General features: G+C 37.0%; 1 long non-coding RNA gene across 1 annotated transcript; it reads left to right on the top strand.

The window, feature by feature from the left end:
- Positions 1-1,088: 1,088 nt before the first annotated feature.
- On the top strand, positions 1,089-9,297 carry LOC136835680 (uncharacterized). Its single transcript, XR_010852237.1, has 3 exons — positions 1,089-2,612; positions 3,008-3,100; positions 8,726-9,297. It is a non-coding gene; the product is annotated as an uncharacterized lncRNA (long non-coding RNA).
- The last annotated feature ends 2,456 nt before the right edge of the window (positions 9,298-11,753 follow it).

The following is an 11,753-nucleotide window of genomic DNA, read 5'->3' as shown; positions in this document are numbered from 1 at the left end:
AACTGAAGTAAATTTCTCTTTTCAAAGCTGAAGAATTTTTTTTCAAAACTAAATCTTTTATTGCCTTTTTAAACAAACTTAAATTGTTCCTTTTCAAAACTAATGTAACCTACATTTCATCCTTTCAAAATCAATAACTTTTTCTTGAAAAATTAGGACACTTTTCTTTATCGCAACTAAGGTAAACTTCTTCCTTGTAAAAAAAATTAAAGCACATATTATTCTCTCTTCTAAATTTAACTAGAGTACCAAGTCATTCAGTAGGCTTTCCGCATTATCATCATCTTTCTCATTTTTATAGATTGAAGAGTCATATTTCAGCATGGATCTTTTGGGTTCAAATGTTGAACAGCATTTGCCATTCAATTCCAGGCTGGTCTTTACTCTTTACACTCAGACGGTCAGACCAAAACATTACTTCACTTGCGTGTTGCAATAGATATCTGCTGAGGTAAAAACATTCAACATACTTGTAACGCACGAGTGGAATTATACACTATTGCCAATCTATTGCAGTAGATCATTGGTGTGATTATTATTATTATTATTATTATTATTATTATTATTATTATTATTAAACAAAATGAATGGAAGTAGCCCAAATCGAATAAAAGAGCCCAAGTCAAATCAAAAGTAGCCCAAAAAGTCGCAAGTAGCAGAATGTGAAATCTGGTCGCCCAAAGGTGTAAAAAGTAGCCCAATTTGTGATTTGTAGCCCAATCTGGCAACCCTGCTGTAAAGAGCCAGGATCTAATAAATTTTAGCGGGAATGATTAAGACGAGAGATCTTAGAGCTCTGAGTTATAAACAAACGACAGTGGTATTTATATGGATTGCTGACCAATCAGCGGCCACGAAATTTACATAGTAACTCACTAGTGCACGTGCATTTGATTTTAGACTTTATGTCTTCTGAATATATGAAAACCAGGTGTGTCGCGGAAGTGTTGCTATCTGCTCTTAATTTCTACAGCAAATGTATCTTGCCTTTATAAATTCCTGACAATATCATAAGGAAAACGATATATATCAGCAATTGCAATTTCTACAAAATAAATGTAAAGAGAACATTTGTTATGCAGTGAATAAGTATGAGATTCACTGATCGGGATTATGAAAGAGAGAGAGAGAGAGAGAGAGAGACGATGTTGATAGTTTAAAATGATGAGTCATGGGACCAAGTAAATTGAAGACTAACCATAACAAACCTCCAAGATGTGGGAAAGGAAGGAGGAGTTAGAGGATAGGTTATGAAGCGAAAAGGTCAGCAAAATTGACCTGATTTGTCCTTGTCAAAAGTGGGAGTTAAGATTGAACCATTAAGAGTAAAGTAGACGTCCTCAAGGAGGCGGAGTTTTATTCAACATAGGTCCAGAGTTCATTCTGATCAATTTTTAGCCAGAGTTACTTGAAAACCAAATTGGGTAGGATTATGTCACTCGCTCCTCTCTTAACATCAAGAAATTTCTAAGTCCAGTGTGGCTGGCCGTGTGAAATAGTTAGGTTAAGATTAAACTTATGAAAAACCGTGCCCGGTGAATACTTACCCCCTCCTGAAAGTGAAAAATATTAATAGACAATTTCAACCTAACTTACCGAGTCCCCTGCGTTACTATCAAGTGAAAGTCAACAGACACGGGACATTCATATGTGGTGCAACGCAATACAAAGAAAAACTGCACCGCATAACAAAATAATTTGGTGGCAGTTTCGGAGGATTTCGCCCAGCGCACATTTGAAAAACATTAAAGTTCACGGTCCTAGAGAAATTTACAGAGAGTGAGCAGTGACGCCGCTAAAACTAACTCTCAATTTAACAGCGCAAATAATCTCAAGACGGTCTTCAGCACTAGAAACACCAATACAAGATCAACACTGTAGCAGAAGGGAAACGAAGCAGAACGAAATATTCCAAGAAGCAGTGAATCTTTTTGCGTCGATCGGAATGAAAATTGACAGCGGTAAATCTCTGCCTAGTTTGAAACTTCCGAACATTCGCATAAGATCAACCAGAAATTCAGTTTATAATTGTATATGAACATAATAAGAATAATAGTAATAATCACGGCATAGAACAGCGGGGATTTTTATAAGAAAACGAAATTTACGAAAGAAAGAATCAGCAACTCGCCCTATACTACGCCGATCGCAGAAGCGGAGAAGACCAAAACAAACTGTGTTGGCGGACGTATGAAAGTCGCTAATATCTACGTCAGTTCAGTGAACTTTTCTATCGTCTACGGACTTAAATACACGAAATTCCCAAAATTTTTGGTCGCTAAAAGGGAGACTTAGCGAAAAGTAGCGGTAGCAGAGCAGTGATGACGACGGCGACGAATGAGAGCGGAAGACGGCGACGAAAGATAGTGAAGAATTCGGAACGGCGATAAAGTTTAGAAGTCAACGCGTTGATAACCGCCTCTCGAAAGGGAAGTGACGCCTTCAATCAACAATTTGGAAGGGATTCCAAATTTTTCTTCGCCAAATTCAGCAAGTACGGACTGCAAGTCGGCCGAGCTGTGCCGAATTATCGCTGGATGCTAACGACAAATTGCGCTCAAGTGCAATCAGCGCGATCTTCAAGTGCAAGGCGACACGAAGCTAATTGAATAGTAAACATTCATTCCTAGTATCGGGGAATTATCAAGAGAATTTTTTTTCTGTGAATAATAAAATTTTTTTTTGTGTGCGTGAAATTTTATATAATTATTTTTCCTGCAGTGCGCAAATAATTTTTTTTAAACATAAATGATTTAAGTAAATTAATTTTCTTTTGAATAATATTCTGAATAATATTTCCTTATTGTTGTACGAAGGAAATAATTTTTTCTTTCATGTTTAGTAATTTTTTTTTTACGAAATAGAAATTTTCGTTCACTTGGTGATAGAGACAATTCTGTTTAAATAATTCTATCATAAAAAATTTTATTGTTAAACACTTGGCGCAGCATTTTGCAGTGGAACCCAAACAATTGTATACATAAATACTAATATCAGACTTTTTCAGATTGTGAGAGAGTCCTATGAAGGAATGAGTTAGGAAAAATTTGAATTTTTTTGTATAGAGGGATACAGTCAACTCAGCAAACATGCAATTGAAGTAAGTACCTGATTCTCAAATTTATTTTTTTCAATTTTTCATTCTTGGAATCATTGAATATTTTATGAATTAATATGAATAACACTTTGGACGAAGTTATCGCCCGACTGCAACAGACAAGAAGCGAAGACCAGACTCCATATAACCTAAGACCTGTACCTGAACGACTTTCTAGACCAATTGATCCTAGTAATACTAGACCCAGACGTTCTCGTAGTCAAGGTCCCCACTTAGTTTACCGAGTGCGCCTAACCCTTCAGTTGTAACCACTAACCCAATAACTTCCATTGTACCTAGAAATCCCAACATGGCGCAAGCCACCGTAATAACCCAAGCCACTAGATTTTGTGGAACGGTAGACCCAAGTAATGTAGATAAAAGTAGATTAGAAGAATATGGTGTAAATCGATGGATAGCAGACACAGAAAGCAGAATTTCAGCTGCTGGTATCACAGATGAGAGAAAGAAAATAGATGAAGCACTCTTGTATGTTAGTATGGAACATGGTGATGCACATACAGTTCTTCATTCAGTACTTTTTAGAATATTACTCTGTTTAACGAATTCAAGAAACAGTGCTTACAATTTTGGCAACCAGAAGCACAGAAAGATCCATGGTATAACATAGGAACTTTCCATCATCAGAAATATGAGGGTAATCACTTAGTTTTAGCCACTAGAGTAGAAGAAGCTATAGATAGAGTGACGACAGATATGAAAGCTGTAGGAATTGTTGTTGGAAGGAAGGATGAATTTGATGATGATGAAACAGATTTAGCTAGTATATCCAAGGTACTTAGATATATGTCCTTAGGACCAATCTACGATGCTTTGGGTAAGGAAGAAAGAGTAGCCTTAAAGAAGTACTGTGATAGGAAGCCAAATGATGGAATTGTACAAACTTTGATGTACATAGAAAGGAAAGTAAAACAGAATTCATCAAGTAGTAGTGCAGATTTTACAGGAACCGTAGCTAGTGGAAACCCAAGAAATAATAGCAATCAGTCCAATAGAAACCAATCAGGGCAAGCTAGGTCTAGGTATCAGGGAAATAGAAATTCGTTTGATAGAAATGGTGGGAACAACAATAGGAGATTTAATCAATCAAATAGAAACAATCAAGGTAGGCCGCCAAATAGAGGTAACAATGGGAATACCACTGGAACTAATGGAAATAACAGTGGAAATAACAGGACTCCTGGACAGAGGGGAGCTAGTCAAGGCCAAAATTCAGGGAATAATAGGCCACAGTTCAATAGGCAGAGACAAAGTTGTGGAAATTGTGGTTATAACAACCATACAACACAGAATTGTAGAAGAAACAAATGGTGTTCGAATTGCAATAAGACAGGACATTTGATCCAAAACTGTTGGTACAACAAACAGGAAATTCTCAGGGTCTCAAAATAACCAAAGTACTCAGCCTAATATCCAAAATACCTCCCCAGTAACCCAAATCAAAGGGATTCTCAGTGACAATCACAGAGGGTGCAGCAGAAAGGTCCATCCTTACAGAGAGAAATAGTGACAGTGAATAAGGATGTGTCCCCAACAGACATTACTCGAAGTAATGAAATAGTGTTTTCTGTAAAAGAATTTTAATACGTGTCAGGAAGAGTTGCCTATCATACAAGTACACTTAGAAGGTGTACTGAGTTCCATATTGTTGGATACAGGCAGTACTGTAAGTATCATAGATAAAGGCACTTTAACAAAACATATAGGTTGTGAGCTTTCCCAAATGAGAGAATCCTATAGGACCATAAAGGGATCGCTGGAAAGCAAATAAGGGCTATAGGCAATGTCAATTTAGAGATAGAAATTCTAAATAAGAAATACAGGGAAGAGTTTGTGGTGTTGGAAGAGAAATATTTTTCCAGCTCAAGCTCTATTTTCCTTCCAGGCTATGAAAAGATGTGGAATTGCACTAGATTGTAGCAATGGAAGAATCACTATCAAGGAAATTGATAGAGGAAATGTTTGCTCTCTTGAAGAAGAGGAACAGTTTCAGATAAACTTGATCACTTTACCTGAGACAGCCTCATCTGAAGAAGTAGACATCCAACAGATAGAAATAGAATTTAATGCTAACTTGGGTAGGACAGTGAGTAGAAATTCAATGATAGAAGAAATAGGAGAAGATAGACAAACTACTTTTAAAAGCCTAGAAGCCACTCAGGAGGAATTCTCAGATAGCAGGTATGAACCTGATAACTCAAGTGCACGACAAGTAGATACCTCCGAAGAACTTAGTTCTTTTTCCCAACCTGACGATCCTGACACGCTAATAGATTGTAGTCACTTAATAATAAGAGAAGATACGGAAGAGAAGTATCTCAATGAGGTGTTGCTGTTAGGCAACCTAAAAATGACAGAGATAGGTTCTGTGATACCACAAGATGAAAGTTCAGATGATACTGATGTCTGTTACACTGCCGATGCACAGAATGCAGAAGAGATCTGCTTAGTTAGTACTGCCGATGATAATCTTGTAAAACTCAAATTAAACAATAGCGTTATACTGCATCCACAAGGTCTGACAAAGGTTTGTCTTAGAATTGTAACAGATAAAAACCTAGGTGATACAGATGTGTTATTAGTTAATGAAGACTTACCAGACTTTGTGAAAATGGACAATTCCCTAGTAAGACTTAATGGTGGAAATTGTACGACTTATGTGTATAATTATTCTGACAAGAGACTAGAATTGCATGCCGGCATAGAATTCTGTAAGGGAATTGTGATTACTAACCCTCTACTAACCCTAAGTGAAAAAGCATTTGTCTCTGTAGCTGACACAAGAGTTAAATTAGAAGGGAAGTAAATAATACAGATTTTCCTCATTGTAGGGACAGGTTAATACAGATATTAGAGAAATATAGGAGTGTTGTAGCAGTAACAGGAGATAAGTTAGGAAGGACACATGTCCTGCAGCACAAAATAGTCATAGAAGATGGTGCTAGACCTTTTATATACCTAACTACAAACTTCCAATAAGTCAAAGACCCATTGTAGACGAGATGGTTGAAGAGATGAAGGAAGATGGAGTCGTAATTCCTTCTAAGTCACCTTATAATTCACCTTTACTGCTAGTTCCAAAGAAAGACGGTACATGGAGGATGGTAATTGATTACCGTAAATTGAATTCCCACACCGTCCCTGATCGAATGCCAATGCCAGTCATTAATGACATGTTAGCTCAATTAGGAGGTGCCAAGGTTTTTCTAGCCTCGATTTACTGAGTGGATATTGGCAAGTTCCTCTCGATGAAGAATCCAAGCATCTCACGGCATTCAGTACTCACAAAGAACATTTGCAATTTGAGGTAATGCCGTTTGGTCTTACTTCAGCTCCTTTAACGTTTGTACGTTTAATGCTGCAAATCTTGGGAGATGTTGAAGACGTATCGGTTTATCTTGATGATGTAATAATTGCTAGTAAGGATGTAGAGAGTCATTTCAAGACAATAGAATTAGTATTAGATAGGCTCAGAAAGGCCGGTTTAAAGGTAAAAATTAAGAAATGTCAGTTTCTGAAGAAATCTCTAGAATATCTAGGACATGTTATCAGTGAACATGGTTTGAAAATGCAAGAAGGAAAGATTAAGGCTATTGTAGACTATCCAGCCCCAAGAAATTTGAAGGCACTAAGAAGATTCCTAGGTATGGTAGGGTATTATCGACCTTTCATAAAGGGATTTGCTACCATAGCAAAACCATTAACTGAGTTAACTAGGAAAGATGCTAACTATGAGTGGAAAGATGAACAGGAAGCAGCGTTCAAAACACTAAAGGATATGTTGATAACAGATCCTATCTAGTTTATCCAGACTTCGAGAAGGAATTCTACTTAGCCTGTGATGCTTCAAGTACAGGACTAGGTGCCGTCTTGATGCAAAAGGATAAAACAAGGATGAGGACTGTATACTATGCCAGTAGAGTTTTGAATGCAGCTGAAAGAAATTACAGTACAACAGAGAGGGAATGTTTGGCATTAGTCTGGGGATTACAGAAATTTAGACACATTTTGCTAGGACATAAAATTAATGTTCTTACAGATCATAAACCCATTTGTGATATTTTCAAGAAAAGGGCTTTTACCAATAATATGAAGTTCAATAGATGGTTCGTTAGCGTATTAGAATTTACCCCAGAATTTAGATACATACCTGGTAGATATAACACATTAGCTGACGCCTTATCTAGATCACAAGAAGAGAACGAGAAACAAATTACCACTCCTAATTTCGCCTTCAGTTGTCAAATCACAGACTTAGATTTAGACAGAGTTCGTCAGGAACAACAAAAAGATTCTAGAATAAGGGAAGTAATTGGTAACCTCTTGCAAGGTGAGAAAAATTCAGAGTTTCAATTGATAGATGGGTTATTGTACAAGACTTCAGACGAACCAAATGCTTGTTCACGTTTGTACATTCCTAATACACTAATACAAGACGTTTTAGAACTAACCCATTCATACAAGTTATCAGGACATCCTGGAATTAAGAAAACATGTAGAACAATCACTAGAAACTATTTTTGGCCTCGATGTAGTGAAGATGCTACTCGATTTGTTCAGAATTGTACCCTATGTAATATACATAAGGGAATGTCAACGTCAAGGCTCCTCTGGAAATGTATCCTTCAGAATTAAATCCTTTTCAAGTAGTCACAATGGATTTCTTAGGTCCATTCCCGAACACCATCAGAGGAAATAAACAGATTTTAGTTTTCATTGACTATTTGACCAGATACGTAGAAATTGTTCCAACTAGGAACAGAGAAGCATCAACGGTGGCAGAAGCCTTTAAGTCTAGAATTATAACCAGACATTCATGTCCTCAAGTTTTGCTCTCAGACAATGCTGCTGAATTTACTAGTGACATTCTAACGAAATTGTGTGACTTTATGAAATACAGAAATGTCAAATAACAGCATATAAGCCAAGCTCAAATGGAGCAGTAGAAAGAACAAATCGCAAGATAAAGGATGTTCTGAAAACATTGGTAACCCCTAGCACTGAAGACTGGGACTTGACTCTCGAAGACATACAATTTACTCTATTTCCTATTGTATGGCTACCAAAAGAGAATGCCAAATTCACTTTTGGATGATGCCGCACCACCCAGACGTACGTACAACTACGAGGACTATATTGCTTGGAAGACAAGACGTACGTACGAGACCGTTAAAGTCACCAGGGCTAGATTAAAGGAGTTACATAAAAATCTTGTAAGTATTACAATAACAGATCCACCATACCCTCGTTAAAGGTAGGACAACAAGTTTATGTACTCAATCATGTTCTTGAAGGACCTAATATTAAAGTATCACCAAAATTTCGAGGTCCATATAGAGTTTTAGAAGTTTTGAAGTTGAATAAATTCAAGTTAATGCATGAAATTACCTTGAAAGAATCCATTGTACATTGGAACCACATTAAAGTAGTTCATTCAGAACCTTGGTCGTCTACCCAGTTGAAAGATTTGTCCAATAAAGATAAGATAGATAATAAAATAGAATCTTCAATGACCCCAAGGTATAATTTGAGAAGAAGGTAATGGCAAGTGCAATGGTAAACAAATGTAGTCGATAAGATTTTTACTGCTTATTAACATTATTTCAGCAAATGGATTGTATGGTGGTTGGCAGTGAGTCAAATTGTGAACTCACTCGTACAACTAAGAAAGGGAGCCATCATCAAGGAACATGGCAAGGTTAAGATGATACAGGACCTAGCCATTGTTAAGATCCAGACGGACTCCATTATCGATCAGAGAGAGCAGTTAGGCCAGCTGAGCAATCAGATACAGGCAGGATTACAAAGTGTCCAAGATAGAAATTTGTACGACATGCTCTCCAAGTTGCAGAGGGACATCGATAATGTTATGCCAAGGAAAGTAGTAAAGCGATCACTTATACCCTTTATAGGCGTCGCTTTACACAATCTCTTTGGAGTGGCGACCGATGGTAATGTTGAAAGGCTAAAGGAAAGAGTGGCACAACTTGAAAATTGGGCTTCTGAGCAGGGCACCGTCTATAATAAAGTAATAGGAAATGTCAATCAAAATCAGAAAATGATCACAGTGCTGAAAGAATTTGTGAATAGTGCCCTCCGTAATGTTTCATCAGAAATTGCTAGAATCCATCAAACAGAAATGATGGAGCAACTGCTCATAGAAACAAGTAATTTCCTTCTGGAATACAAGGAATTACTCAATGCAATCATGATGGCAGGTAAAACCTGCTGTCGCCTTTTCTGATAACCCTAGTGAAATTGAAGCCATTATTCAGAAATGTGTTGTGAACAATCACTTGAAGCCACTAGTAGAAAATATAGTAGACTATTATGGCCTGATAACAGTGAAAGTGATAGCCAATCAAATCATACTAGTGATCCCTTTCAACAATCCAGACGTCAACTCATTGATGTCAGTCTATCCATTCCCAATGGTAGTAGATAATAAGTCCATTGTACTAGAAGGAACAGTTCGACACTTTGCCTTGCAGCATGATTCTTTCCTAGTGACTGAAATTCCTGAACATAAATTCAGGGAATGTGTCATGCTTAATGATGGTGTATATGTTTGTAACATTGTGAATTTCTATGAACCCTTGAATGCTCTTCATTGCCTAGATGATCTTGTAAACAACAAGAATGGTAAGAACCATTGTAAATATATACCGTTTACAGAAACTTTCAAGGCTCAAATCATTGATGATGAAATTTTTGTGTTCTCAGCAAACAGATTGAATGCTAAGATTAACTGTAAGTCAAACAAAACAGAAGTAGTTTTCGTTAATGTACACTCATTTTCATCTGCTTGTGAATTGGTTATTTTACATAATTTGTATTACAAACCTACAGTCTTCGACATACAGTTTGAATTTCAGTAAAAGTGTACATCAGTTTGCAGTTATTAACGAATTTCAACTTTCAGAACTGGAATTGGAGACATTCACAAAGCTAGAAGAGGTTCATACTTTCTTTCATACATATAAGACCGAGATTTCTCCTATTATGTCATTCATAAATGTCATTCTTTTGGTACTGTTTGCTTTTGTTTCTTTTATAATTGTCAGGAAATTGATACTGAATAAGCTTACCATAATCAAGGACATGATGGACAGAATCCTTCCTAGAGAGTAATAGCATTTACCATTGACTTGCACTTGAACATTTGGTGATTGATTTTTTTTATTTTACAATTTATGATTGATAACCAGAGTAATAGGCATTAATATATTTACTTTGCCATAATTTTTCTGCATTTAGTTTGAGTATTTGATATGTAATTCATGTTTGTATTGTTTGTGTTAGCACTATGATGCATTATAATATTTCTTGCATTTATTGCTTGTTAGTAGAAATTATTGAAATTGAAGTAATTGACTATAGTCAAGTTGAGTTGGTTATCTACTTGCATTGTAGTCAATGCAGGTAGGTGACCGAGTGATGTTATGCAGTGAATAAGTATGAGATTCACTGATCGGGATTATGAAAGAGAGAGAGAGAGAGACACGATGTTGATAGTTTAAAATGATGAGTCATGGGACCAAGTAAATTGAAGACTAACCATAACAAACCTCCAAGATGTGGGAAAGGAAGGAGGAGTTAGAGGATAGGTTATGAAGCGAAAAGGTCAGCAAAATTGACCTGATTTGTCCTTGCCAAAAGTGGGAGTTAAGATTGAACCATTAAGAGTAAAGTAGACGTCCTCAAGGAGGCGGAGTTTTATTCAACATAGGTCCAGAGTTCATTCTGATCAATTTTTAGCCAGAGTTACTTGAAAACCAAATTGGGTAGGATTGTGTCACTCGCTCCTCTCTTAACATCAAGAAATTTCTAAGTCCAGTGTGGCTGGCCGTGTGAAATAGTTTAGGTTAAGATTAAACTTATGAAAAACCGTGCCCGGTGAATCCTTACCCCCTCCTGAAAGTGAAAAATATTAATAGACAATTTCAACCTAACTTACCGAGTCCCCTGCGTTACTATCAAGTGAAAGTCAACAGACACGGGACATTCATATGTGGTGCAACGCAATACAAAGAAAAACTGCACAGCATAACACATTAACAATTGTCACTGCTTAGTAACATAATTGATTGTAGAACAAATATAATCTATCCATAAACAAGTAAAAAATGCACCGGAGTTTCCTCGGCGCAATCGAGTCTTCTGTACAGCCGCTACAGCGTACAATCAAGGCCACCAAAACTGGATCAATTTTTCGGTGTTCTCGGTATAATGCTGTATCAGCCCGCCCCACGAAACTTTAACCACGGCCAGGTGGTGGCTTATCCTATATCGTTGCCAGAAGCACGATTATGGCTAACTTTAACCTTAAAAAAATAAAAACTACTGTGGCTAGAGGGCTGCAATTTGGTACGTTTGATGATTGGAGGGTGGATGATCAATATACCAATTTGCAGTCCTCTAGCCTCAGTAGTTTTTAAGATCTGAGGGCGAACAGAAAAAGTGCGGACAGAAAAAATTGCGGAAAGAAGAAAATTCGGACGGACAGACAAAGCCGGCACAATAGTTTTCTTTTGCAGAAAAGTAACGAGGGTGAAACTGGAAAATGCATTAATTGGCAAACGCAGTAATCTGCTTTAACTTCACCTCGGGCTTCACTCACATTAAGTATTCCATT

This window comes from Macrobrachium rosenbergii, chromosome 4, assembly GCF_040412425.1.
Source record: "Macrobrachium rosenbergii isolate ZJJX-2024 chromosome 4, ASM4041242v1, whole genome shotgun sequence".
NCBI lineage: Eukaryota > Metazoa > Arthropoda > Malacostraca > Decapoda > Palaemonidae > Macrobrachium > Macrobrachium rosenbergii.
Note: the sequence above shows the minus strand (reverse complement) of the source record. Positions and strands in the feature narration are given on the sequence as shown.